At 36.7% G+C, this 24,099-nt stretch overlaps 1 long non-coding RNA gene across 1 annotated transcript in view; it reads left to right on the top strand.

Annotated features, from left to right (window-relative positions):
* The window catches only part of LOC138832903 (uncharacterized), a 126,501-nt gene that overhangs the window by 38,356 nt on the left and 64,046 nt on the right, over positions 1-24,099 (top strand). The window contains exon 4 of the long non-coding RNA XR_011373738.1: positions 20,351-20,470. This is a non-coding gene — a long non-coding RNA (uncharacterized lncRNA). The remainder of the gene's footprint in view (positions 1-20,350; positions 20,471-24,099) is intronic.

The following is a 24,099-nucleotide window of genomic DNA, read 5'->3' as shown; positions in this document are numbered from 1 at the left end:
TGGCTATATAGTTCCTTATTTCCTAAAGAAGCTGTGTTATTAAATCTTGTCTCTGAAAACTTTTTCATCATCCATTTTATTTTGGTTTGAGATTTTTGGGTGTGACATTTATGAAAATCACCATACCTGGGTGAGTGTGTGTGTGTGTGTGTATGTATTCAATTTTCAGAGAGACTAGAAACTCTATGAATGAGTCAATTTCTAAGTGATTCTTCTTTGCTGATGAATAAAATCAATGGCTTCTCATGTTCCTATCTCTAGTTAACCAACAAGTTTGGAAACCCACCTAGAATAGATGAAGATCTTTGTGGATTACCAGAAATATTTCAAAATTAAAGAGCTCATTACTTTCACAGTTGAATCATTCTATGTACATATATTTTTGTGGGTGTATATTACAAACCACCATTGTTTGGATTTAGTACTGAAAATAATTCAAATGTTATAGTTTTAAAATACAGTTGATGAGTGACAGATGACATACACTTTAGCAATCACATAAGATTGTATTTCTGAAGGACCTTGAATCCATCCTAGACTGTGTAAATTCTGATGTTCAATAAGGCAACAGATTTACCTAATGATATGTTTCTCAGAATTTGTCTGTCATTAAGTGACGTATGACTGTTTTAATGTCTAATGCAACATGTTAGTTAAACTAAGTAAATTCTAAGGATATTTAAAATATTGAACATTTAAATATTGAAAAATGTTTTATAAGACATTTTTCATATTTCTAAGAACATACCAATAAGAAAATAAATGATATGTATACTAAGGCCTCCATAAAGATGGAAACATGTCAGTGCTGCTGTGGTTACAGTGAGGTCCAGGTGGAAAGTCTTACTCAAGACCTCCCTATGTCTGTTGGACTTATTGTAGTGACATCTATCCACTGTAATGCCTAGCAAGCAACTTATAGTAACTAGAATGAATGTGTTTCAATGTCTTCTTACCTGAAAAGCCAACACACTCATGTTACAAAGGTAAAATGGAATATTTCATTATGTGGAAGCTAATGGACACTGTAAAATTGTATTTAAGTCTGAGGTAAGGTTTCAGAAGATTAGGTTATAAATTGGTCTCAAAATTTGAATGCTTTTTTCGATATAATGACTTGTACATCTCATTGTTGCAATGGGTCCACCTGTATCCCTATTTAAACGATTTGTTTTTTTCCCCTTTCCTTCCACAGATTATACCAACATCAAATACAGTGAAAGCAGGGGTTATACCGTGGGAGAGGGACATACAAAGCAACAAAAATCATCTTATAAATATGTTAGAAACTTTACAACTTTGGCCAGGGGTAGGGGGAGTGTTGGGGGGGTGGGAGATGGGAAGGGATGGGAAGGGGAAACAAAGGAGGAGGCAACAATGCTTGATAAGAAATGAACTCATTACCTTGCCAATGTAATTGTAACCCCTCTGTATGGTATTTTCACAATTAAAAAAAAGAAAAGAAAAAAAATTGAATGCTTTTTGAAGGACTGAAGTTTTTAAAGGTGGTGAGGCTGGTACATTGCAATTACTCTTCCCCTATGTCAGCGCTTTTATGTTTTGGCTATTTAAATTCTTTGGTGGAAAATGCCATTGTCAAAACTTCTATGTAGGCTTTCATCTGGAGATATTTTGTTATTAGTTAGCATAAATTCTTAGCCATATTAGATGTCTAGATCACTTTATTCTATCTCAAAACAGCTTGGAAGAAAGTATGTGAAATGCTGCTGACACAGAACAGCACTGGAAAAGTCTCCAAACTGAGGACTTGAAATGAAAAGAAAAAATGATTCACCTCAAAGGGCAAATAGTTCATAGTTATACCATATAATCATGGATATTCACAATGAGGGTCCCAAAAAGAAAATGTAAAATTACTATTTATATGTCTATGGAAGTATGGACATTTATAAAGTATTTCAGAAACTAATAAGATAATTTATTAGTTTTTGTATTCAACAAATAAATAATTGGAGAACATATGTCTGGGCACATCTCATTAATGAGGTAGTACTATATTTAGAATTGAAAGACATCTTTATCCATTCGCTTAAAAAGTGACCTTTGTACCTCTGTGGCATTTACAGACTTAAGTCTAAGAGATTCTGGTGTATTTTAATACACTAAAACACTCATTGGAGGTAGACGGAATGAGCCAGGTGGTGACTCAATCCTAAACTACATAGGAGGCTGAGATTGAGAAGATCTAAACTCCAGCCAGGTAAGCCTGGTCCTGAGAGTCATGGTATGCTACTGTGACCAAGACTGAAATAAGCACATTATGGCTTAGATTTGTGACCAGACACATCTGGGGCCAAAATATAACCAGCAAAAAACAGACAGGGATGGAAGTGTGGCTCAAGTGGATAAAATGCCAGCTTAACAAGTGTGAGGCCCTGAGTTAAGAAACCATACTGTCAAGCAAAAAAATTGAGTTATATGATCCTTGATAAAAGCATTAAAGCATTTCTCTTCTTCCTTTGGTGCTGATATGTTTGCTAATATAGTGACAATAAAATTTATACAGGTTAAAGTCAATTAAACTTGTGTTAAAAATCACATTTGCAGATTGTAGGTTTATTGTGTAAGTGGCAAATAGTCAAGAGGTTTGATGTTTATTTAAAAATTGTATGTATTTTAATCGAATTTTAATAAGTTTTTTTATTGTGAAAATACTGTACAGAGGGGTTACAATCACATGTGCAAGGTATTGGGTACATTTCTTATCAAGCATTGTTGCCTCTTCTTTTGTTTTCCCCCTACCATCCTTTCCCTCCCATCTCCACAACTATGTTTGCTGCCCCCCTTGCTCCCCCTACGTCCTTTGCCCCCCCTGCCCCCCCTGCCCCGCCCCCACCCGGCCTAAATGGTAAAGTTCGTTCTACATAGCATCTTGTACGTCCCATTGTTGCAATGGGTCAACCTGTATCCCTCCACATAGAGCTCCCCTGTGACCCAGCAATCCTACTTTGGGGCATTTACCCAAAGGATCACAAACAAGACCATACTAAAGCTACCAGCACTATTGCAACATTATTTACCATAGCTAAGATGTGAAACCAACCCAGATGCCCCTCTGTAGATGAATGGATCAAGAAAATGTAGTATATATACACAATGGAATTCTATGCCTCCATCAGAAAGAATGACATTGCCCCATTTGTTAGGAAATGGGAAGGCTTGGGAAAAAAATCTATTAAATGAAGTAAGCCAGGCGCAAAGAAACAAAGGCCCCATGGTTTCCTTTATTTGCAATAACTAGTATGTATCTGAGACAAGCAGAAAAGGTCAGACAAGATGATGTTAAGCGAAATGAACCCCACCCAAGATAAGAACACAAGTGGTTTTTTTCTTGCTATTGTTTCTAACGTATTTATAAGGTACCACATGATTTTTTTTTGTTGCTTTGTATGTCCCTCCCCCACGGTATAAGCCCTGTGTTCACTGTATTTTATGGTGGTATAATTTGGGGAGCAGAAGGGAAAAAACAAATTGTTTGCATTATTTTATAGCAAATAGTTCATTTTATTCCTTTTGCATGACAAATTCCCTCTATACTAGTGTTTGTTCTGTGTTTGCAAGGAGAAGGAGGCCATAGGCTGCCCATCAGGCTATACATTGACCACGGACTATTCTTACTTTCTTCTCTTCTCTCAGGCAATCTTTTATGCTTAGAAAGCAGCAAATCAGCCCTGAAAGAGAAATAACACTATCAACATCCACAGCTGGTAGAAAGCGGAGAGACAATGTTGAGCATGACAGACACAGGGGTCCGTCCATCTCCCAACTCTCAGGTCTGATACAGGTCATCAATAACCAAGTTACTAAGAGTTCTAATTTAAACCATTTCATTTTCTTCTTTCAGACTGAGATTTTGTTGTGTATGAATGGCATCAATATAATAGACCTCACTTCTCTAGAGCTAGAGCTAGTCTGGGTGATTAAAAAAGCTGTGAGGCGAATCTACTAAGAGCTAACAACTACTATTATTACATATTCAGTTCTACAATCTGGTCATCTTTATAGGCTCTTTAAAGTCCAAATCCCCAACCTGATGGACTACACAGAAATTGGCCTATCTCCAACACACTGATGACATTCGTTCATGTTATCCAATTTGAGCTTAGAGACTGAATACCAAAAAGCCGACGATTTTTATGGTTTAAAAAAGTGCATCACAAGGGCAAGTACATACCAAGTTACCCTCCCAGTTTGACCCTGTCTTTAGGTTTTTATTGCATGAACTGGCACCAAAGAAACTCCTTGAAAATAACACATTCCTTGTCCATTCAGTGGTTAATGATGCTTAAAAAAAGTCTCAGTTGTGACTGTGACCTAAATTATGCCAGAAGCTATAAAAACTTGGTTTCTTTAAATTCACATGCTTTAAAACTACTACACACACACACACACACACACACACACACACACACACACACACACACACACACACACACACACACACACACACACACACACACACACACACACGGCTTTCCAATGACTTGATAAAAGAAATGGGTGTTCTTCTATGCTAAAGAAAAGCCTCATGAAAGAGATGTAAGTGAGCTTTAAGCCAAACATTTGTTTGGCTTTTCTGCAGCAAGCTTCAGGAATGTAAACTTTTTTTTTCAATGACTTCAGCTCCTAATTTGAAAGCTAGGATTTTTAGGAGTGAGCAAGAGACTATATTTGGCCAAAAAATTCTGCTGGCTTTACTTAGCCAATCTGCACACTCAAAACAATACTTCTTTATCAAAAAAAAAAAAAAACAATAGTCTGTTTTATTCACAGCACATGTAGAAGTTGGAACATCGACTAAATTCCACTTTCTTCTCTCGCAGTATGTCTGTAACTAGCTAATGAGCTGCAACAGAGCCTGGCCTTCATTTTCAGCAAATTAAGTTCATCCCCACAGGAATTGTGGTCTGGCTGTGGCACCGCTCCTAGGTATGGGTGGGATTTGTTTCTTCTACCAGTTGTAGGTTAGCCACATGGGTACGTGCTGTCGCACCACACAACAAAATTTTCTCTATAATAACCAGTCTAAGTAGCCTTTTACCCCACAAAAGTAGATCCCATTTAATTTACTTTGTGTTTATGGCACTCCCTCTCAAACCACATCATTGGCACAGACTGATATTTATACAACTTTTTATTTTAAACTATTTATTTAGAGTTGAGACTTCAGTAACACTCTGTCAGATTCATTGAGCATTCTTCAATTCAGGATACTGAAAAGTAAGTTGGGAAGAGTGATGTGTGTTCTGGGGGGTTCTCCTTGCCAGTGCTTGGATACTCCTACAGCTCTCACAGAACGAAAGTGAGGCTACACATGTAACGCAGACAGCTGATAGGAAATTGAATGCTCGTGGGTGACTAAAAATAAATGCTATGCCTGTTGTGTCTCCACATTTCTTTAACCAAACATTTGAACAAGTCAGTTATGAAACACTGAACTGAACTTTGAATTCAGGCATAGCAGTACTGTCTGGGACCTCTTTTTCCACATAGTGAGGTATCACTTACCCATTCTAGCAGGACTCTTCAAATAGACCTTTGCTGGAGAAATATAGGAAAATATTCCTAATAATTTTATATGTGAGCACTACTTTGAACATTCTTCCAGTTTTGTTTTCTTTCAAAGATTTCAGTTTTTAAACTGAAATTTCTGGTCATGGGGCTTGAACTCAGGGCCTATGCACTATCCCTTAACTATTTTGCTCAAGGGTAGCACTCTGTCACTTTGAGTCACAGCTCTCCTTCCATGGTTTTAAACTTTTACCATGAGGGAAAGGATGTAAATTTTAAATAGATTCTTAAACATATGAAATAAAATGTTAGTCATTTTTCCTTTAATGGTGGACATTTCATTCTGTTAATGATATTTAACTCTCTTTTTGTGCTAGTTTGTATTTTGTCCTATGTCATTTTATGATTTGAAAGTATGTTGGGTTACTTTTGTTTCTAAAGCCTTGCTCAGATCTTTTCCTTGATTTACTTTTTCTTTTGGTCAACACCAACCCATTTTTCAAGATCCACCTTATAAATCTCTCTCTACACCGCTGCTGATCTCTCTCTCTCTCTCTCTCTCTCTCTCTCTCTCTCTCTCTCTCTCTCTCTCTCTCTCTCTCTCTCTCTCTCTCTCTCTCTCTCTCTCACTCTCAGTTACTGTGATTTGAATTCAGGACCTTATATATGCTAGTCAGGCAGTTACGATTTGAGTCACATACCTTTATTCTTCCTCTGCACTCAGAAGTATGGACACTTCAAGGAAGGGTCAACAAAGGAAGACAAATAATATTGAAAGACTTAATGTCTTTTGCAACCCCAAGTTAAATAATCAAATAAGAAGATAGATTTGAAAGAATAACAGGGGGTTCTGTCTTCTCCAGCCCAGATTCAGAAAAGATTTCATAAATCTAGAAAAGAGAAGGGAATTAAGAAAGAAAACAAAACATTTATATGCTGAAGAGAGCCTTACCTCCAGCCCAATTGATGCCTGCAATGTAAAAGAAAAGAAATATCTGAGAGAGTGAAACCATGATGTGAGAGCCAGACCGAGGGGATCTTGCTTCTGTTTTCCTGTGAGGAGGACAGGGAGAATAGCACAGAAGGGGTGCCAGGCTCCCCACAATACACAGAGTTAACATGGTGACAAAAAGACTTGGCATTTTAAGGCCCTCAAGTTAGAAGCACCTAGAGACATAGGCCTCATTTCTGCCACTATATAAGTAGAAACATCAAATAGAAAATAGTTACAGAAAATACGATATATATATATATACATATGCATACATATATGTACATGCACACACCTTATATATATACATGTATGCATGTATATATGTATACATGTATACATATATATATATGTATATATATATATATATATATATATATATATATATATATATATATATATATAACATCTGAGTACATTAAAAGAAAGAATATGCCTTATTCACTGCCAGGCTGTGGTGTTGGTGTGTGACGCACAGTATTATACAATAAACAATTGTTAGAGATGAATCTATAGGATAGAATGGGAGTTCTAAGCCAACTGTTCCAGATCTTTGATCTGGTTTCTCTGTTGGGTCAGAATAAAAAAAAAAAGAAAGGAAAATCTTGCCTTATTTTTGTCTGTTGCCAGCCAGCGAGGCCTGTTTACTCCTGTGGTTTCCCACATTCCCAAACAATGCGGCATTGCTTGAAATTACACTTCAGCGTTTTCTGCAGCATTTCTTGGGCCCACCCTACTTGCCAGTGATTCCACTGCAGTTCCATGTTCTCCAGCTGCTGCCATAGCTTGCTGTCACTAAGCTTCTACATGTGTCCACCCCAGAGGAGTTAAGTGGGACCACATCAGTGCTAGGGAACTGGCTGTCTTCCAGAACTGCACTGTGGGTCATTCTGTCTTCTGCTTTGCTGAAGTCTATTTTCCCCATGGCCTTTCAGGAGGCCTGGAATGGGGTATAGCTTCACAAAATAGAAACAGAATGCTCAATGTGTGGGTGGAAAACTTCCCCCTTTCCCTCTTTAGTAGAGAAGCTCCATTCAGAGGCTATTCTACTTACATGTTCCCTTCGAGTCTCCTCTTCCCCCTGTGTTCTGTTTCTGGCACCTGTAAACCAGATGGGATACTCACTGGCACTCTGAGTTGTACAGGACGCAGGGGTTTATTCTCTTTCTTTCTTCAGTTCTTGCAAAGGCATCTGCTATGTCCCTGAACCACAGTTGAGACCTCAGTATGTGCTTCTTGGAAGTCATATTTGTGCAAGCCTAATGGTTCTTGTATATATTTAAACTTTAATAAATGAAATCCAGTTCCTTTTCAGTGACTTTACAGATAAGGGTGAACTACCAAAGAAAGTGTGAGCTACCATGCTTTTAGCCTCCTCTTTTCTCCCAAGGATCAGTTAATATATTTTGGTTTTAATAGCAATAAACCCAATTGAAACTGACTTCAGGCCATGAAGGGGGCCGCATCATGGACAAGTGGTTCAGCGTAGGTAGCTTCGATCTGTTGAGAAAACAGATCTCTCTACTCTCTCTGTACTCTGTCTTTCAGAGCTTTTCTCACAGTCACAGTATCACACAGCCCACAGCTGACATCCAGGTTTCCTGGTTCTTGTTCATGTCCTGCAGACACATGTGAGCTATGGAGGGACCTTTTCCAGAGCTTAAATTTTATCCATCAAATTTTTGAAGCACTCATCATGTTTATGCAATATGCCACCCTCTTCTTCATTATTTGCCACTCCTATCATCCATTTGACAAAGTAGAAAAAGAAAACCTGGGATGACATAAAAATGGGCCTATGACACAAGAACAGACCTGAGGACCAATGGAATAGAACTGAAGACCCAGAAATGACCACAGACCTATAGCCATATAATCTTCCATAAGGGAGATAAAAAAATAGAATGGAAGAAAGACAGCTTCTTCTGTAAATCGTAGGGGCAAAATTGGTTAAACACATGTAGAAAACTATATATCACCCTTATATATCACCCTTATATATCCTTATATATCACCCTGAACCAGAATCAACTCCAAATGGATTAAAGACCTCTAAGTCAAAGCAGACACCCTGAAAACATTACAGGATGGAATAGGAGAAAACCTAGGTTTCCTTGACATAGACCGAAATTTTCTTAACAAAGACCCAGAAACACAACAAATCAAAGAAAGGTTGGACAAATGGGATTACATGAAGCCTGCAGAGCTTCTGCATGGTAATAGACATAGCTAGCAAGATCAATAGAAAGCCCATGGACTGGGAGAAGATCTTCACTACGCATACAATGGACAAGGGTCTCATATCTAAAAGATACTTATAACTCACAAAACTAAATTCCCCAGCAACAAATCCTTAAAGAAACAACCACCCCATCAACAAGTGGGCTAAAGACTTAAAGAAAAACTTCTCTGAAGAGGAAATAAGAATGGGCAATAGACACATGAAGAAATGCTCAACTTTTCTGGCCATAAAAGAAATGCAAATCAAAACAACATTGAGATTCCAACCTAGATGCCCCTCAGTAGATGAATGGATCAAGAAAATATGGTATATATAAACAATGATATTCTATGCCTCCATCAAAAAGAATGACATCGCCCCATTTGTTAGGAAATGGAAAGACTTGGAAAAAATTATATTAAGTGATGTAAGCCAGGCGCAAAGAAACATAGGTCCCATGGTTTCCTTTATTTGCAATAACTAGTACATGTGTAGGACAAGTAGAAAAGTTGAAAAGCTATGTACGTATGACCATATAATATGATGTTAAGTGAAATGAACCCCAAGATAGAGACAAAATTTGTCTTTCTTTTCTTGCTATTGTTTTAACATATTTAAAATGTACTATATGATTTTTGGTTTCTTTTGTATGTTCTTTCCCCATGGTATCACCCCTATTTTCACTGTATTTGATGTCAATGCTCTGAATCTTGTATATACACTTTTCTAATTGGGAGAGGGGAAAGGAAATAACAAAATGATGAAACAAGGACACTGGTTAGACCATTGTAACAATGAGATGTGCAAGACACTGTGTTGAAAACTAACTTTACAACTTGGGGCTGGGGGAGTTAGGGAGGTGGGAAGGGAAGGAATGGTAGGGGAAAATCAAGGGAGGAGGTAACAATGCTCAATGGGAAATGTTTTCATTAACCTACTCATGTAACTGTAACCCCTCTGTACACTATTTTTACAATAAAAAACATAAAAATGGGCCTATGAAAAATATACCCATACTAGCATAGGCTCTAGCTGCTTGTAATTAGTCATTTTAAATTAATCAATAAACTGAAGCTGATTGGACCTGTGAAGAGACTGGTAAAGTCATGTTGTAACTATGATGTTGCTTTTTGCTAGATGTGCATATCCACTTTGATTAACTTCTCATAAATTGAGGTTTATTTTTCTCATATCAGCTTTCTTTTCTACCACATCCAAATAAGTCAGGCCCTTAGTTTGAACTCAACTGGTACTCTACCATTTGAGTCATATCTCTAGTCATGCTTTTTGCTGTTTATTTTGGAGATAGAGTTTCAAGAATTCTCTCTCTGAGCTGGTTTCAAACTGTGATCATCAGTATCCCAGCCTCTTGAGTAGCTAGAATGACAGCTGTGACATATTGATTCCTAGCTAGAAACCTAGTTTTCTTATAGGATCAAGTGAATTATTTGTAAATCATACAGTTAATATCTCCACATTTAAGGAATTATTGTTGTAGTTTTACATAAAATCAGGAAATTAGCTTTCATCATGAGTCGTTTTCAGATCTTTAGCAAAATGTTTTATAGTATATCAGAATCTCCATTCACTCAAAAATAAAAGCTTATGGGAAATTTGAAAAGGACAAGTTATACATTTCACATCCATTTGTATTTTTTCTCACTGTATTTTAATTTCATTTTCCCCATTAGAATGAAAAAATGAAAGTTCAGTTCCCTAAAGGTACAAGTCAATTATATCTCAATTAACTGATGGTCTGGCAAAAAATATTACATGCATAGTGAAAACCATTGTGATATGCCCAACGTGCTTCCTTTCATGTTAAAGATAATAGGTTTGTGCTCCATCAATTGAGAAAAGGGCCTTTTAACCTTTTTTCTGCTTTAGCTGGCCTCATAACAAGATCTTCTCAATCTCAGCCTCCCAAGTAGCTAGAATTACAGGATTGAGTCAGTTGATACCTCACATAGGTTGATTCATATTCTTTTTTTTTTTTTTTTGGGTCCGGTCATGGGGCCTGAACTCTGGGCCTGGGCGCAGGCTAGCGCTCTACCACTTGAGCCACAGCACCACTTCCGGCTTTTTTCTTTTTTTTTGCTTATGTGGTGCTGAGGAATCAAACCCAGGGCCTCAGGCATGCAAAGCAAGCACTCTACCACTGAGCCACCTTCCCAGCCCTGTTTCATATTCTTTATGAAAGCTAGTATAAAGAAAAAAATACATGAAGGAATGGAGAAATGCAATGATAGAGGAAAGAAAAACCAAGAGGATCTTGGAGAAAAAAATGACACATTCAGAAATGAGCAGCAGTATGACCAAAAGGGAAACATTAAGAAGCAAATGATTGTTGGAAGGATACTTAACTGGTGCCAGAGAAAGAAGTAAGATGTGGGTAGAAGGTCAGCCACTGTTAGGAGGAGAAGAGGAAGCATGTTTAAACACTTTTCAGGTGACTGATAAGACTTGGAAGCTCAGGCCTTGTAATGATAGTAATGGAAATTCGACCATCATTTATGCCCAAGTTTTCATTCTGGCATAACTGACTAAAGGAGAGAGACGAAGAGAGGTGGGGGAAAGGATAGAGATTAAAAAACAGTAGATAGGGGCTGGGAAGGTGGCTCAGTGGTAGAGCACTTGCCTTGCATGCATGAGGCCCTGGGTTCAGTTCCTCAGCACCACATAAGCAAAAAGAAAAAAGCTGGAGTGGTGCTGTGGCTCAAGTGGTAGAGTGCTAGCCTTGAGCTGAAGAGCTAAGGGACAGCGCCCAGGCCCAGAGTTTAGGCCCCACTTTCGGACCCAAAACAAAACAAAACAACAACAAAAATTCAGTAGATAGGTGTGTGTGTGTGTGTGTGTGTGTGTGTGTGAGGGTGTGTGTGTGTGTGTGTGTGTGTGTGTGTGTGTGTGTGTGTGTGTGACAGATAAATGAAATAAGTATCTTACAGGTAAAAAGGTTTATTGTGGCTCATGGTTTCAGAGATTTTATTTCATGGTTATTTGGTTCCATTGTGTTTGGGCCACAGTAAGGCAAGTGGCAACTAATCCTTGAAGGGACAAGGGACTCTCTAAAGCCAATGCACTACGTAGTATTAGAGAGTTTACAGAAAGCTCTTAACTCTATATAATTCATTTTATTTCTCCAAATAACCCTGAAAGGTGTTTGTATTCCTCCTTGCAGACAAACAAACTAAGAAAGAGCAAGCTTTTTATTTTGTTGTTGTTAATTGGACTTAGATATACAGAAAAAGGAAATCCAAGGAGTTATTTGGCCTGTGTAATTAACATGGTCATTTCTCATAGACAATTTGGGGCACACCCAGATGCTACTCTTTCCCCACCAACTACCATGTTGATCTTGCATGTGTGTAAGACTATGTGCCGGAGTAGCAGCTATGTTTTCTGCAGAAACTTTCTTCTTTTGTTGGTTATGTAACATTGACTTCATGCTCAGAGCAAATTGCATGTGCCTAGAAAACAGCTCCATTATTTTGCCTGTGACTATTTTGGTTTTCTTATAAATTTAGAGCCCTATGCATTTTAAAATTTAGTCCAACCAAATAATTAAAGCCATTTTTTTTAAAGTAATGCTGTTTATTTAGGAAAACATGCTTAGTTTCCCAGATTTCTCAGCCTTCTGTCCACTTCTGGGCACCTCTTCAAGTTAGTGTCTGGATGCTTTCACAGTCTAAGAGTGGTAGGGAAAAGAAGGAATCATTTGGTGTGGAGTTCTACTGATCTGTTATTCCTGAAAGCATACCTTTATCTTTTGGTCTTGTAGGTACAACAGCTGATGTGAACTGTGGGCACCTTTTATTCTTGTCTGGTTGTCTAGCATGTGACTTGGGTTAGCATGATGCCTCAGAATCTCAGTCTCTGCTCTTTTCTTTATTTGGTTTGTTTTTGTTTTGTTTTCAAATTATATATATGTATATATATGTATATATATGCATATATACATATATATACATATACATATATATATTGGTCAGGTCATGAGGCCTGAACTCTGGGCCTGGACTCTGTCCCTCAGCTCTTCAGCTCAAGGCTAGCGCTCTACCACTTGAGCCACAGCGCCACTTCCGGCTTTTTTCTTTTTTTGCTTATGTGGTGCTGAGGAATCGAATCCAGGGCCTCAGGCATGCAAAGCAAGCGCTCTACCACTGAGCCAACTTCCCACCCCTCAAATTATATTTTTATAATCTTTAAATAGAGGTACAGAGGAATTACCATTCCACAAATCAGGTGTTTTTTTTTTTAAAATACAATACATCTTGGTTGATGTCAACCCTTTTATCATTCTCCCTAATTCCTCACAAGCCAACCCTAGCCCTCCACCCCATTTTCTTAGTTTTGCTTCCATTAGGAAGAATTATATTATATCATTTACAAAGAAGTAATGGACTTGGAAAAATTATGTTAAGTCAAGTAAATGAGGCCCAGAGGGACAAAGAATGCATGTTTTCTTTCATATTTGGAAGCTAGAACTAATTTATAAGTATATAAGTAAACAATGTGGTGTTGTATGCAAGTGTCCACAAAAGTATCAACAGAAATACCATGTTTGCAGGTGAGAATTCAAGTGGCATAATTCCACAGAAAAACTCAGAGTCTTAACAAAATGAACATCAGGAAACTGGCACTTGAAAGGTGGAGTGAGGGTCCTTGGGAGGGAGGTAAATGAATGAAAAGAGGAAGGGGCTATCACAATAAAGTCATATTCTCCAGTCTTTGGTTTAGTTCCATGTAGTTCATCGGTGGAAAATCCACACTGGATCTTTGCCATGGAGGAACCTTGTTTAACAGCTTCAGGTTAGGTTTCTTTGTCAATTGCCTTTGGGTTTGTGGATAGGTTACTGTGAGAACTCTTGGTTTTTATTTGGATCCCAATGGAAACCAGAGGGAGTCTAGAAAGGCATTGGTTAAAACCAATAGATGAGTTCTTATGAGGTTGGTGTGGGAGAAGTTATAAAACATGCTCTAGAGTCAAATACAAATTTAGAGGTTATACTTTTTTTGGCTTTCCCATACCTAACCACTAAGATCTAGAGCGAGATTTAGAGGTAGGCCTAGGTTGCTTTCCATGCTGTCCATTCTTATAATACAAACACAGAAGGACTTTTTTTCTTTCTCTGTACTAAGTCCTTCTAATAGGGAACAACAGCCTCATGTTCTAGACCAAAGTCTCTTTTTATAAAGATTTCTGTACATGAGTTCTCAGGCTCAATCATTGAAATGTGAAGTAGGCCCTCAAAGAACTTAGCAAATGGATTTACTCTTTACAAATTCTTACTTTTTGTATTATTGTGAAAATACCATACAGAGGGGTTACAATTACATGGGCAAGATAATGAGTACATTTCTGATCAAGCATTGTAGCCTCCTCCTTTGTTTCCCCTTCCCATCCCTTCCCACCAAATTCTTACTGACCCACCCCCCACCCAAATTCTTACTTTTCAGTTAAACACTCAGCCTTCCCTGATGTAAGACAATGTGATTTCTGTGTTGACATTAGCAAGAAGAAATATGATTTGAGGAGTCTTACAAAATACATCGCTTTGATAGCTTCAAAATACATTTCTTGTATAGTTACGTGGGTATGTGGGTATAGTTAAACATCTAGCAATCCTTGTGGCTGAATGTGCAATTTTACTCTAGCTTCTGGCCAACTTAACAGGAAGAATCATTTTCTAATTAATTTTGTCTAGCAAGTAGAAAAGGTGGAGATCTGGTTTTATTGTGAACTAAAAATGAACAAGATTTTGTAGATTATATTTAGTATACAGCTCATAAAAAAGGAGAAGTAATTACAGTCATAGAGACAACCAGGTAAACACTTCTTTTATCAATAACAACAACAAAAATGACTTTCATAGTACAATGTTCTTGACTTTTTAAACTGGCATTTTACGAGATTGTCTTCCAGGTGTTTTGTCAGCAAAAACAAAGGTTTAATAAAAGTTATTTATCATTGTTAAAGTGTAAAATTCTGTTTTACATGATGGCAAATTTTCTTTCCATAAGACTTCATTATTTGTAGAAGGCCATGTCAGATTAAGATGAAAATTAAATTATGATAATATGGAAAATATAACTAGAAAATTATTTGAATTCTTCACAAAGTTGCTGCATTCACTTTACCTGAAGAAGTATTTCCTTTGTGGGGCAAACTGATAATTAAAAGTATAGAATTGAATATTTGTAAAAGAAATATAGTGCATTACGCACTATTGCCTGACAGTTTATCTCTCAGTCTTAGTGTTCTTTTCTAATTATGAGCCAAAATTTATCCCAAATTCAAAATTCATTATAAAAAGAAACACTCATAATGACCACATTTCCTAAAATAGTATCTGAAATTATGGGCAGATTTATTCGTGTTAACGTGAGGTTTGCATTTTAATTTACAGGATGGCGCTGTGGATTGCTTTGTGAATAATTTCGTTTAAGGACAGTTTGTAAGAACAGATAAAACCAAAGCCAATTATAACGTGAACTCTTCCCTTCTTCTCTCCTGTGTGCACAGAACACCATAAGTTGAGAATAATTTTTCTTTATTGCACTTGTATAATTCAATGCATAAAAGTTTTTACTCAAATATATATTTATGTACATATAAAAGTACACATAATGGATGGAAAAAGTAGCAGTACTGTTTATTCCTCTTCAACAATTTTATGTTTATCTATCATTCACATCAAAGATATAGATCTGCAAATGTTTCAGTTGTGTTTTTGAGAGATATAACAATTATTTTTCTTCTTATGAACCTAGAAATAAAAAGGCTATGTAAAATTGTAAGAATTTCTTCTGTTGCTTTTAATGACTTAATCATAAAACATAAAAATTTAAAGATGAAGAAAATCTCTCCCTCTTCATGTAGCCATAAGCAGCACTTCTGGAAGGCAGTTTGACTTACGAATTGTGTACAGTGTTGAGCAGTTGTCAGAGTTTTATTAAAAATTATATTTAAATATACTTATAATCATTTTAATTTCAGACTTGTACTTTGTCATGATTTCTGGGAATTTTCATTCCTTGAAGATAATTTGTTAATTTGTGCACATTGTAGCAATCATTTAAAAAAATTATTTTTATCACCTTTAATCAATTGTACAAAGGGGTTATGATTCAACAAATCAGTCGTAAATTGATTTCTTTGAATGGAAAATATGACTTAAACTTAGAATTTTTATGTATAACCATGATGTTCTTAGTTCTCCTTTCCCTGGGCGAATGCAATGTAGTATATAGAACTATAAAAATATTATGCTTATTTTTCTTAAACATGTAAATAATACATTTTCAAATATTTGTGACTCTGCTTTGTAAAGCAACATCAAATTGAAAATGTGAAAATGAAAAGTCTCCTTTTAAAATAGTACTATCCTTTAGAGATTGGAAATTAGTTAACATGATTTTAAATTTATCTCAAGGCCTGTGGAAAGAAACTGGCTTTCTAGAATGTACACGGTTGAGCATCATACAGAAATACATATCTCCCTCTTGGAATTCAAATTGTATCTAGTAGTACTATTTTTATGCCTCTTACTAGGAAATGAAATACTCTAAATTTAGTGCTTTGGAATTTTATTTCCACTAAAAATTTCTTCAGATATATGAGCACCATAATAACAGCTTCGCGAGCTGATTCTTCATTACAGTTTCCCGATAAGAACTTCACCCAAGACAGTTCCTCTGGGATGACTGAGACTAAAAATCAATTCAGATAGCATTAGAACAAATTTAAAGACCAAAAAGAAAAAAATCAGAAAAAGCATGCACGCTATGGTTAAATAGTGCTTCCCTCTTTAGAACTTTTTTTTCTTCATTTTTAAGAAAGCATTTTTCAAAAACTTTTAAATTTTTGGTGTTACTTCATATTTTGGTAGTTACCCCCACCCAATTTGGAAAGAAAGAAATCTTTTATCAGATATATGAAAGATTCAGTTGAAGTTGTTTGTCAAAAGACCTTCGGTGAAGGTCTTCTGAAGTCTTTACAATGTTTTACAAATTCTAGGAACAAGATTATGGGCATGGAAAGATAAGTGCAGTGAATCTATTTTAGTAGAAGTTAATAATCAATTCATTATTTTCAAGAAAATCATTACATTTTGAAAAAAAACCTGTAGTACACTAAACTGAGCTCTGATCATCTTAGAAAGAAGCCTGTCAAAATAAATCAGGTTGATAACTGATTAGCAGAACGTGTAGTCTGTCATTTTTAAATATGTGCCCAATTTCTTCACATAAATCTTACCTTTAAAATCTTCAAGGGGAATATTTATTTTGGGCACATTGGCCATGAATATCAGTTGACATTTATACAGTGTGCAGAATTTATACTGTGGGTTAGGATGTTGGCCATAATTCTAGGCTGATAGTTTGTAAAGGGAAGATTCCATTTTGTGCTGTTTATAAAATGTTACTCTGCAGTTTTATGCTCCAAGACTAACAAAGTCTATCCAAGTATAGTCAAGCACTGCAGTTTAACTTATTGCATTCATTAAACTAGGCTTAGATTGTCCTAATTATATGTTATCAACAATTAAGAAATGGATCACATGCCACAGACTGGCTAAAACATTCTGTATTCTTGGCTAGTTGCCAATGGAGGTGTCAAGTTCCATTCTACCTTGTCATCATCTGCATCTCTGCTTTTGCAGTACAAGCAGCAGCTGTGCTAGACAAAATAATTTAAATTCTCACATGTACTTTTCCTTTAGGAAAGAACTCACACTGAATTGCATTTCTGGTGTGAATAGTGCTATACCTGAATGAGTCTGTGCTGAAAATGCTTTTTATGTGAATATAATTTTTCACTGATACCATCTTTCATGACTTTCAAATGCATTTGTCCTATCAAAATAATGGTCTTACTTTTCATGTTGAAATGATTACCAAATGGATTCTGTGGGCAGCAATGTACTCTGCTTGTTCGTCAATGATTTTCCTATACCTCAAATTACATAATTTTATAGGTGCTCTGTTTCAAAGGAAAACAATCTTTATTGATCCAAGCAGTCAGAATTAATTGTGGATCTTTGCTCTTCAAACTCCTGGCAAAATCTTTTTATTCAGAACATCCATATGCCAGACGTTCAACACTTCACAAATCCTTGTGGGATGATGGGTTTTTCAAACAGTCTGATTGTTCAATCTACTGTGGCTTCTGAAAGCAGAGATTCAGCAAGGTTTTCCCTTGAACTGAGACAGGCCGAGCCAACTTTATGAAAAGCTAAATCTGACCTGGCTTTTGCTTCAAATTGTTATCTTTGTTCTTGATAAAGTACAAAATGGTTTTTAGAAGCTGTCCTTTATTCCATGTTTGACTGAGAGAAGACCTGCAGCAGGATCATGGTGAAATGCTGCCTTCCTAATAAACCCTGTCCTTCTCAGATAGATCCCATAATACACAATCATGATAAGCTAGTCCTTACAAGAATGAATGACTCAAGCTGGGCACCAGTGGGTTATGCCTGTAATCCTAGCTACTCAGGAGGCTGAGATCTGAGTATCACAGTTCAAAGCCAGTCCAGAAAATCGGAAAACCAGAAGTGGTGCAGTGGCTCAAGTGGTAGATCACTAACCTTGAGCTGAAGAGGTGAGGGACAGTACCCAAGACCAGAGTTCAAACCCCACCACTGACCAAAAAAAGAAAAAAGAATGAATGACTCTATAGTTCTTCTCAGAACATCTATTCATGTGGGCATGTACTTTTAGTTTCCAATTTACTTGCTTGCTGAAAGCTTTACTGCCTCATAGGTGATTCAAGGTGCCGTATGTTCCTAATTAGAAAACATTAGAACATGCAAGAAACCAAGGAAAAGTGTGTAATTTTCCTAACACTTGTCCTGGGCCATTTTGTAATGGTCTCTACTGAGACCATTTCTTAGTGAGCCATGAACTTGTCAAATTTTTTAAAATAAGTTTTGTGTACAGAGGGGTTACAGTTACATGAACAAGATAATGAGTACATTTCTTATCAAGCATTGTTGCCTCCTCCTTTGTTTTTCCCCTACCATCCCTTCCCTCCTACCTCCACAACTACTCCCTCCCCCTCCTAAATTGTAAAGTTCGTTTTTTTCAACATAGTGTCTTGTACATCTCATTGTTACAATGGGTCAATCTGTATCTCTATTTAGCATTTTGTTTTTTCCCTTCCCCTCCCCACATTATATGGACATCAAATACAGTGAAAACAGGAGTTATACCGTGGGGGAGCAATATATAAAGCAACAAAAAAATCACATAGTACCTTATAAATGTGTTAGAAACAATAGCAAGAAAGAAAAAAAAAACACTTGTGTCCTTATCTTGATGGTCATTTCACTTAACTTCACCTTATCTGGTCATATGTACATAGCTTTTGACTTTTTCTACTTATCCCAGACATCTACTAGTTATTGCAAATAAGAGAAACCATGGGACCTATGTTTCTTTGGGCCTGGCTTACTAACAAGACCATACTAAAGCTACCAGCACAACTGTTTATTGCAGCATTATTTACCATAGCTAAGATATGGAACAAACCCAGATGCCCCTCAGTAGATGAATGGAACAAGAAAATGTGGTATATATACAATGGAATTCTATGCCTCCATCAGAAAGAATGACATTGCCCCATTTGTTAGGAAATGGAAAGACTTGGAAAAATTCTATTAAGTGAACTTTTCAAATTTTGCTTCACACTGGGATGTTTTTGCTAGTTTTCACAGCTTCCAGAAATAAGCCAAGAAATTCAGTCTCCAAAATCAACTTCCTAGAGTAATAATTTCCTTTGATTTGACCGAAGAATTTTTTTTGTCCTTGGATATATGATTCTTCCAGGGATGCAAGTGCAATCAGGGAACAACCTATTCTCTTTGATCAAAGTACTATGCCACTCCCTCCTCTGCTGAAAACCCAGCCACACAGTCCAATTACACATATCTTCCTCTCATCTCTCTCTCTTTCTCTCTCTCTCTTTCTCTCTCTCTCTTTCTCCCTACCAACATACACATATTCCTGGGTTTAGTACTATGCATCAGGCTACTGTGAGACATTCTATTAAAAACAATTAGTTGTGCTAGACTTCATGTAATATAATCTGGGGGGAAGCAAAGCATTTTCCATGTGTTTGCCTGGAACCTGGAGCAATGTCTACCCTCAAGGTTACTTGAGGGTAGTTGAGGGTTACTTGAGACAAAATGTCTCATTGAACTTCTTTTTCTTTTCCCCCCCTTTTTTTAAAAAAATTAATTTTATTGTCAAGGTGATACACAGAGGGATTAAGTTACATATGTAAGGGAGTGCATTTTTTTTTGTGAACATTGTTCCTAACAACCTATCTATTTACTCTGTTTCTGATTTTTTTTGGGGGGGGGGGAATCTGTTAAGAGTTGATCAGGATTTTTGGTTTATTTTTGTTTGTTTTGTGATTGAAAGCCTATTTGCCTTTCCAATGATTTTTCTTCTTATCTCCTTGTGTGTTATTAAAATTTCCCCTACACTTATTTTTTTGTTTTAATTTATTGCTGGTTTTCTTAGGTCTTTTCTCTTTGAAGCTGATTCTTGCTTGTCTTTGTCAACTTTTCTCTCCTTTTATGCTCTTTGCTGTTTTCATTTAGGTTTAGGCTGAATTGCTGGGACAGCTGCTTTCTTTGACCTTCCATGGACTTTGCTACCAGAATCACCAACTGGCAGGGTATGGTGCCTTAAGGCCTTCCAAGAATCTTCCAATGGAAATAGTGAGTAACATGTCAAGCTATAATGTGTAATCAAAGAGAATTCTGGTAATTTTAAACATTGTAAGCCACATTCAGTATATTAAATGAAGCAATTATTAAATTCTGAATTTTCAGGTCAGTCAATTCCATGCTGAAGCTGCATTTAGAATCAAGAAAGCACATAGTGATGGGTACTAGTTAATAAGAACACAGAAAATAAGCTCTGAGCAGAAATTTAGTATACCCCTCCTTTGCTGAACAGTAATAAACTAACACTGTTCTTGGTCTTGTCTTTTCTTAAAGAAAATTAATGGAAAGCATTTCTATTATATTCCTGTTTATTGTTTCATAACTTTTATAACTACTGAGATTTTTAAGCCAAAGCCTACTCTTTCATTAGGCTCTCCCTGCTCAAAAACATATATATTACAAATAATATGATCTCATTATAGTGGAAAGTAGGTATTTAGTTTATTTGTGTCACTGGGAGAACAATTATATTTTTAATCCTATGAGAAGTTAGTTTATTTCTGTTTCAAAATACTTAGTACTATACCAAGGTAGAATTTATTGTGCTGAGAAATGTTTCTAGTTTTAATTTAAGCATCTAAAGAGCCTATTTTGCCACTTCTATTCTTCTTCACTTCATCAGCAACTTTCTCTTCAGCTTCTGGGCAGTAAAAATGTTTGCAGGTAATACCTGGCACTTCAGTGGGGCGTGCCTGACTACTCATGGGAAATGAACAAGGACAGAGGGAGGCCCTTTTACACTTTGTAGCCAGCAGGACAAATCACTGAAATCCTCTTAGATATTAGAGGGGAAGATCTTGAGCTATTCTGCAATCTCCAAAGGACTAACAAAGTTCATTCCATTTGTCATTGAAATTTGACAGTGATGTAGAACAAAACCTTTCCACAGTGGGGGCTGGCTGCACTCAATTCCTTTTGCTACAAGGAAATTAGGTCAGAAGAAATTTAGGTCAACACCTTACAGAGATGCCCCCTTGCCTGAAAGGAGCTGGAGAACTTTAAAAAATGATTTACACAGAAAGATGATTGTTTTTGCCTTTAATTTGAAAAGTGGTACCTTCCAAAGCCTAGTGTGATAAAAACACAGCTATGATTCAGCAAAGAAAATTGCCTCTTACATCACTGGAATTTCTCTTCATCAATTCTGGAATGATCCTATGGTGCTCCTAACCAAATCTGATTGACCCAGTTAAATCATGCAATTCAAGAAGAGTGTATCAAACCTTTATTATGTGCAATGAACCTATTAGTAATGGAAAATATATAAAGATTGTTAAGAAATAGTCTCCTCCCTCCAAGCCCATCCTCTTTAGCATAGAAGACCTTATACACTCAGGAAGAGAGAAATACTCCGAGTAGAGCCTAGATGTCACCTATTCTTTCATTACACATTGATGACTCCTGTATGTGAAGCACTATGAGAAGTGATACACAATGGTAATCCAAAGTGGTCCCAGACTGAGAGAAAAAACTGTTAGGTCAGTTTGGGATGAGCAAAAAGGATTTTTTTTGGAAAAAACCTTTAAAACAGCAGCTTAAGTGAACATGGAACAGATATAATTTCTTTTTAAAAATATTTTTAAATTTATTTTAAGGGTGGTGTACAGAGGGGTTACAGTTACATAAAATAAGGTGATGAGTTGGTGATCTCAAGAGTGTTCAAGTGGAAGTGGTGAAAAGAAAGGCCCAATAGGTCCTGGGAAGAGGAACAGCAATTAGATGAAATCTGCCTGAGAACTTGAGTGAATAAACCAGTTTTTATGAAGATAAAGAGAAGTGTGTGTTGTATCTGAGCAAATCTCATGGTCCACCTTTAGTACTTTAAGCATAGAACACAGAAATTGACCTATAGATGCTTCTTGGTTACAATGAGATTCGGTCCTGATGCATTTATGTTAAGTTGAATGTCTTCACATTGAAAATGCAACTGGCTAGCCTGTCAAACAACCTGGCTTGACAACAATGCTATATGGAGTAGAGCTTGGTTATACTTGTGGTTCTGAGGCTAACTGGGAACTTCAGCTTTGCTGCTGGCTCTCCTGGCTCTCCACAGAATAACTGTTACACCTGGGGAGAAGACTGAAACTAAATTCAAATAGTGCTTTCAAACCATTATGAAGTTGAAAATTGCAAATTAGAATTTTAATGATGCCTTGAAGGCCACACTGAGAAATGCCACATAATAGGACCTGCAGAAAGGACTTTAGGACTTAGATGGGTCCTCTGACCAATAAGGATGGAGGAATCAAGTGTAGAAATGCTAAACTATAGACCTGTATCTATTTTTCGAGTTTGCCTCTTGATATATATTTTATTTGACTGACATCGGCATATAAATGTATTTTCCACAAGAAGCAAGTAGAATTTTATTAAATACACTTTTTAATGTATTCTAAGCTGCATCTAATTTGAGGTTTGGCCAGTTTAAACAAAAAGAAATGAATGAGAAATAGTAAAAAAAAAAAAAAGAGCATGATTTATATTCTCTGGTGACGTGACCACCTTCTCACTACATACATCAGTTAGCGGAGTTTGCTTTCAGCAGTGGAAATTTCATTATCACATCTAATTCTGGTTTGGTAGCACATTAAACTTTCAAACAGTTAATGACTCTGGTTTTCTTTCTGCTCAGCTTTACCTTTCTTAAAAGCACCGGCAAGAGGAAAGAAATGACAGTAAGACTGAATTATGAACTTTAAAAAGTTGAGAACAAGTAACTACTTGTACCTTGAAAGCTGCTCTTTCTGTTCTTGATTAACTGTCTGCAATAGGTCAGTGGTGAGCACTGTGTACCATAGTGGTGATGGTTGCAGCAGACTGGCACGAGATTGGTCTGGGATCCAAAGGCAGCAAAATTCTTTTTGGTTTCAATTGAACACATTGAGATCACCCCAAGTCTGTTTGAGTAAAATGGCTCATTTCCTACATTTCTTTTCAGTGTATCATCATTGTGTTAAACACCACTTGGGGGAAGATGGATTAATTTTTTAACTGCTCATGCTGAAGTTCTTTGTAAATAAATGATTAGTAACTCTCTGAATAAGGTCTGGATTCTAGAAATAAGCTTGGTGTGGTTGTATATTTACATGGACATGTGTCCATGTAAATCGGATACATGTGTACTTGTTTGTATTTGTCAGGCATCTATATGCACAGTTTCATATACAATGCATCTGGGAGTGTGCCTGTACAAGTGTCTGTTAAGAACTTGTTCCATGTCTTTCTCTTAAATTGATTGTCATCACTGCTTATTATTTTCACTGTTGCTAATGTATAAGCTTTTCTGCATATCTGCAAATGGTGATCATCTTGCAATTCGATATGGCTTACATTTAGACATTTGCACACTTTGGGAATGGGAACACTCAAATCACAAATGAATGCCTAGTGATGCTTTTCTTCAATAAGATGACTCACAGAGGGGAGTGTTTTAAAAGGAGTTACAAACATCTACTCTAGAGAACAGAAAGTGTGGTTGGGGCTGGAAAGTGGCTCAGTGGTAGAGTGTTTGCCTCACATGCATGAGACCTTGGGTTCAATTCCTCAGCACCACAGAAGTGGAAAAAGCCAGAAGTGGTGCTATGGCTCAAGTGATAGAGCGCTAGCTTTGAGCTGAAATG

This window comes from Dipodomys merriami, unplaced genomic scaffold (assembly GCF_024711535.1).
Source record: "Dipodomys merriami isolate MVZ:Mamm:240054 unplaced genomic scaffold, mDipMer1.0.p SCAF_20, whole genome shotgun sequence".
NCBI lineage: Eukaryota > Metazoa > Chordata > Mammalia > Rodentia > Heteromyidae > Dipodomys > Dipodomys merriami.
This window is presented reverse-complemented; position numbering and strand designations above follow the sequence as displayed.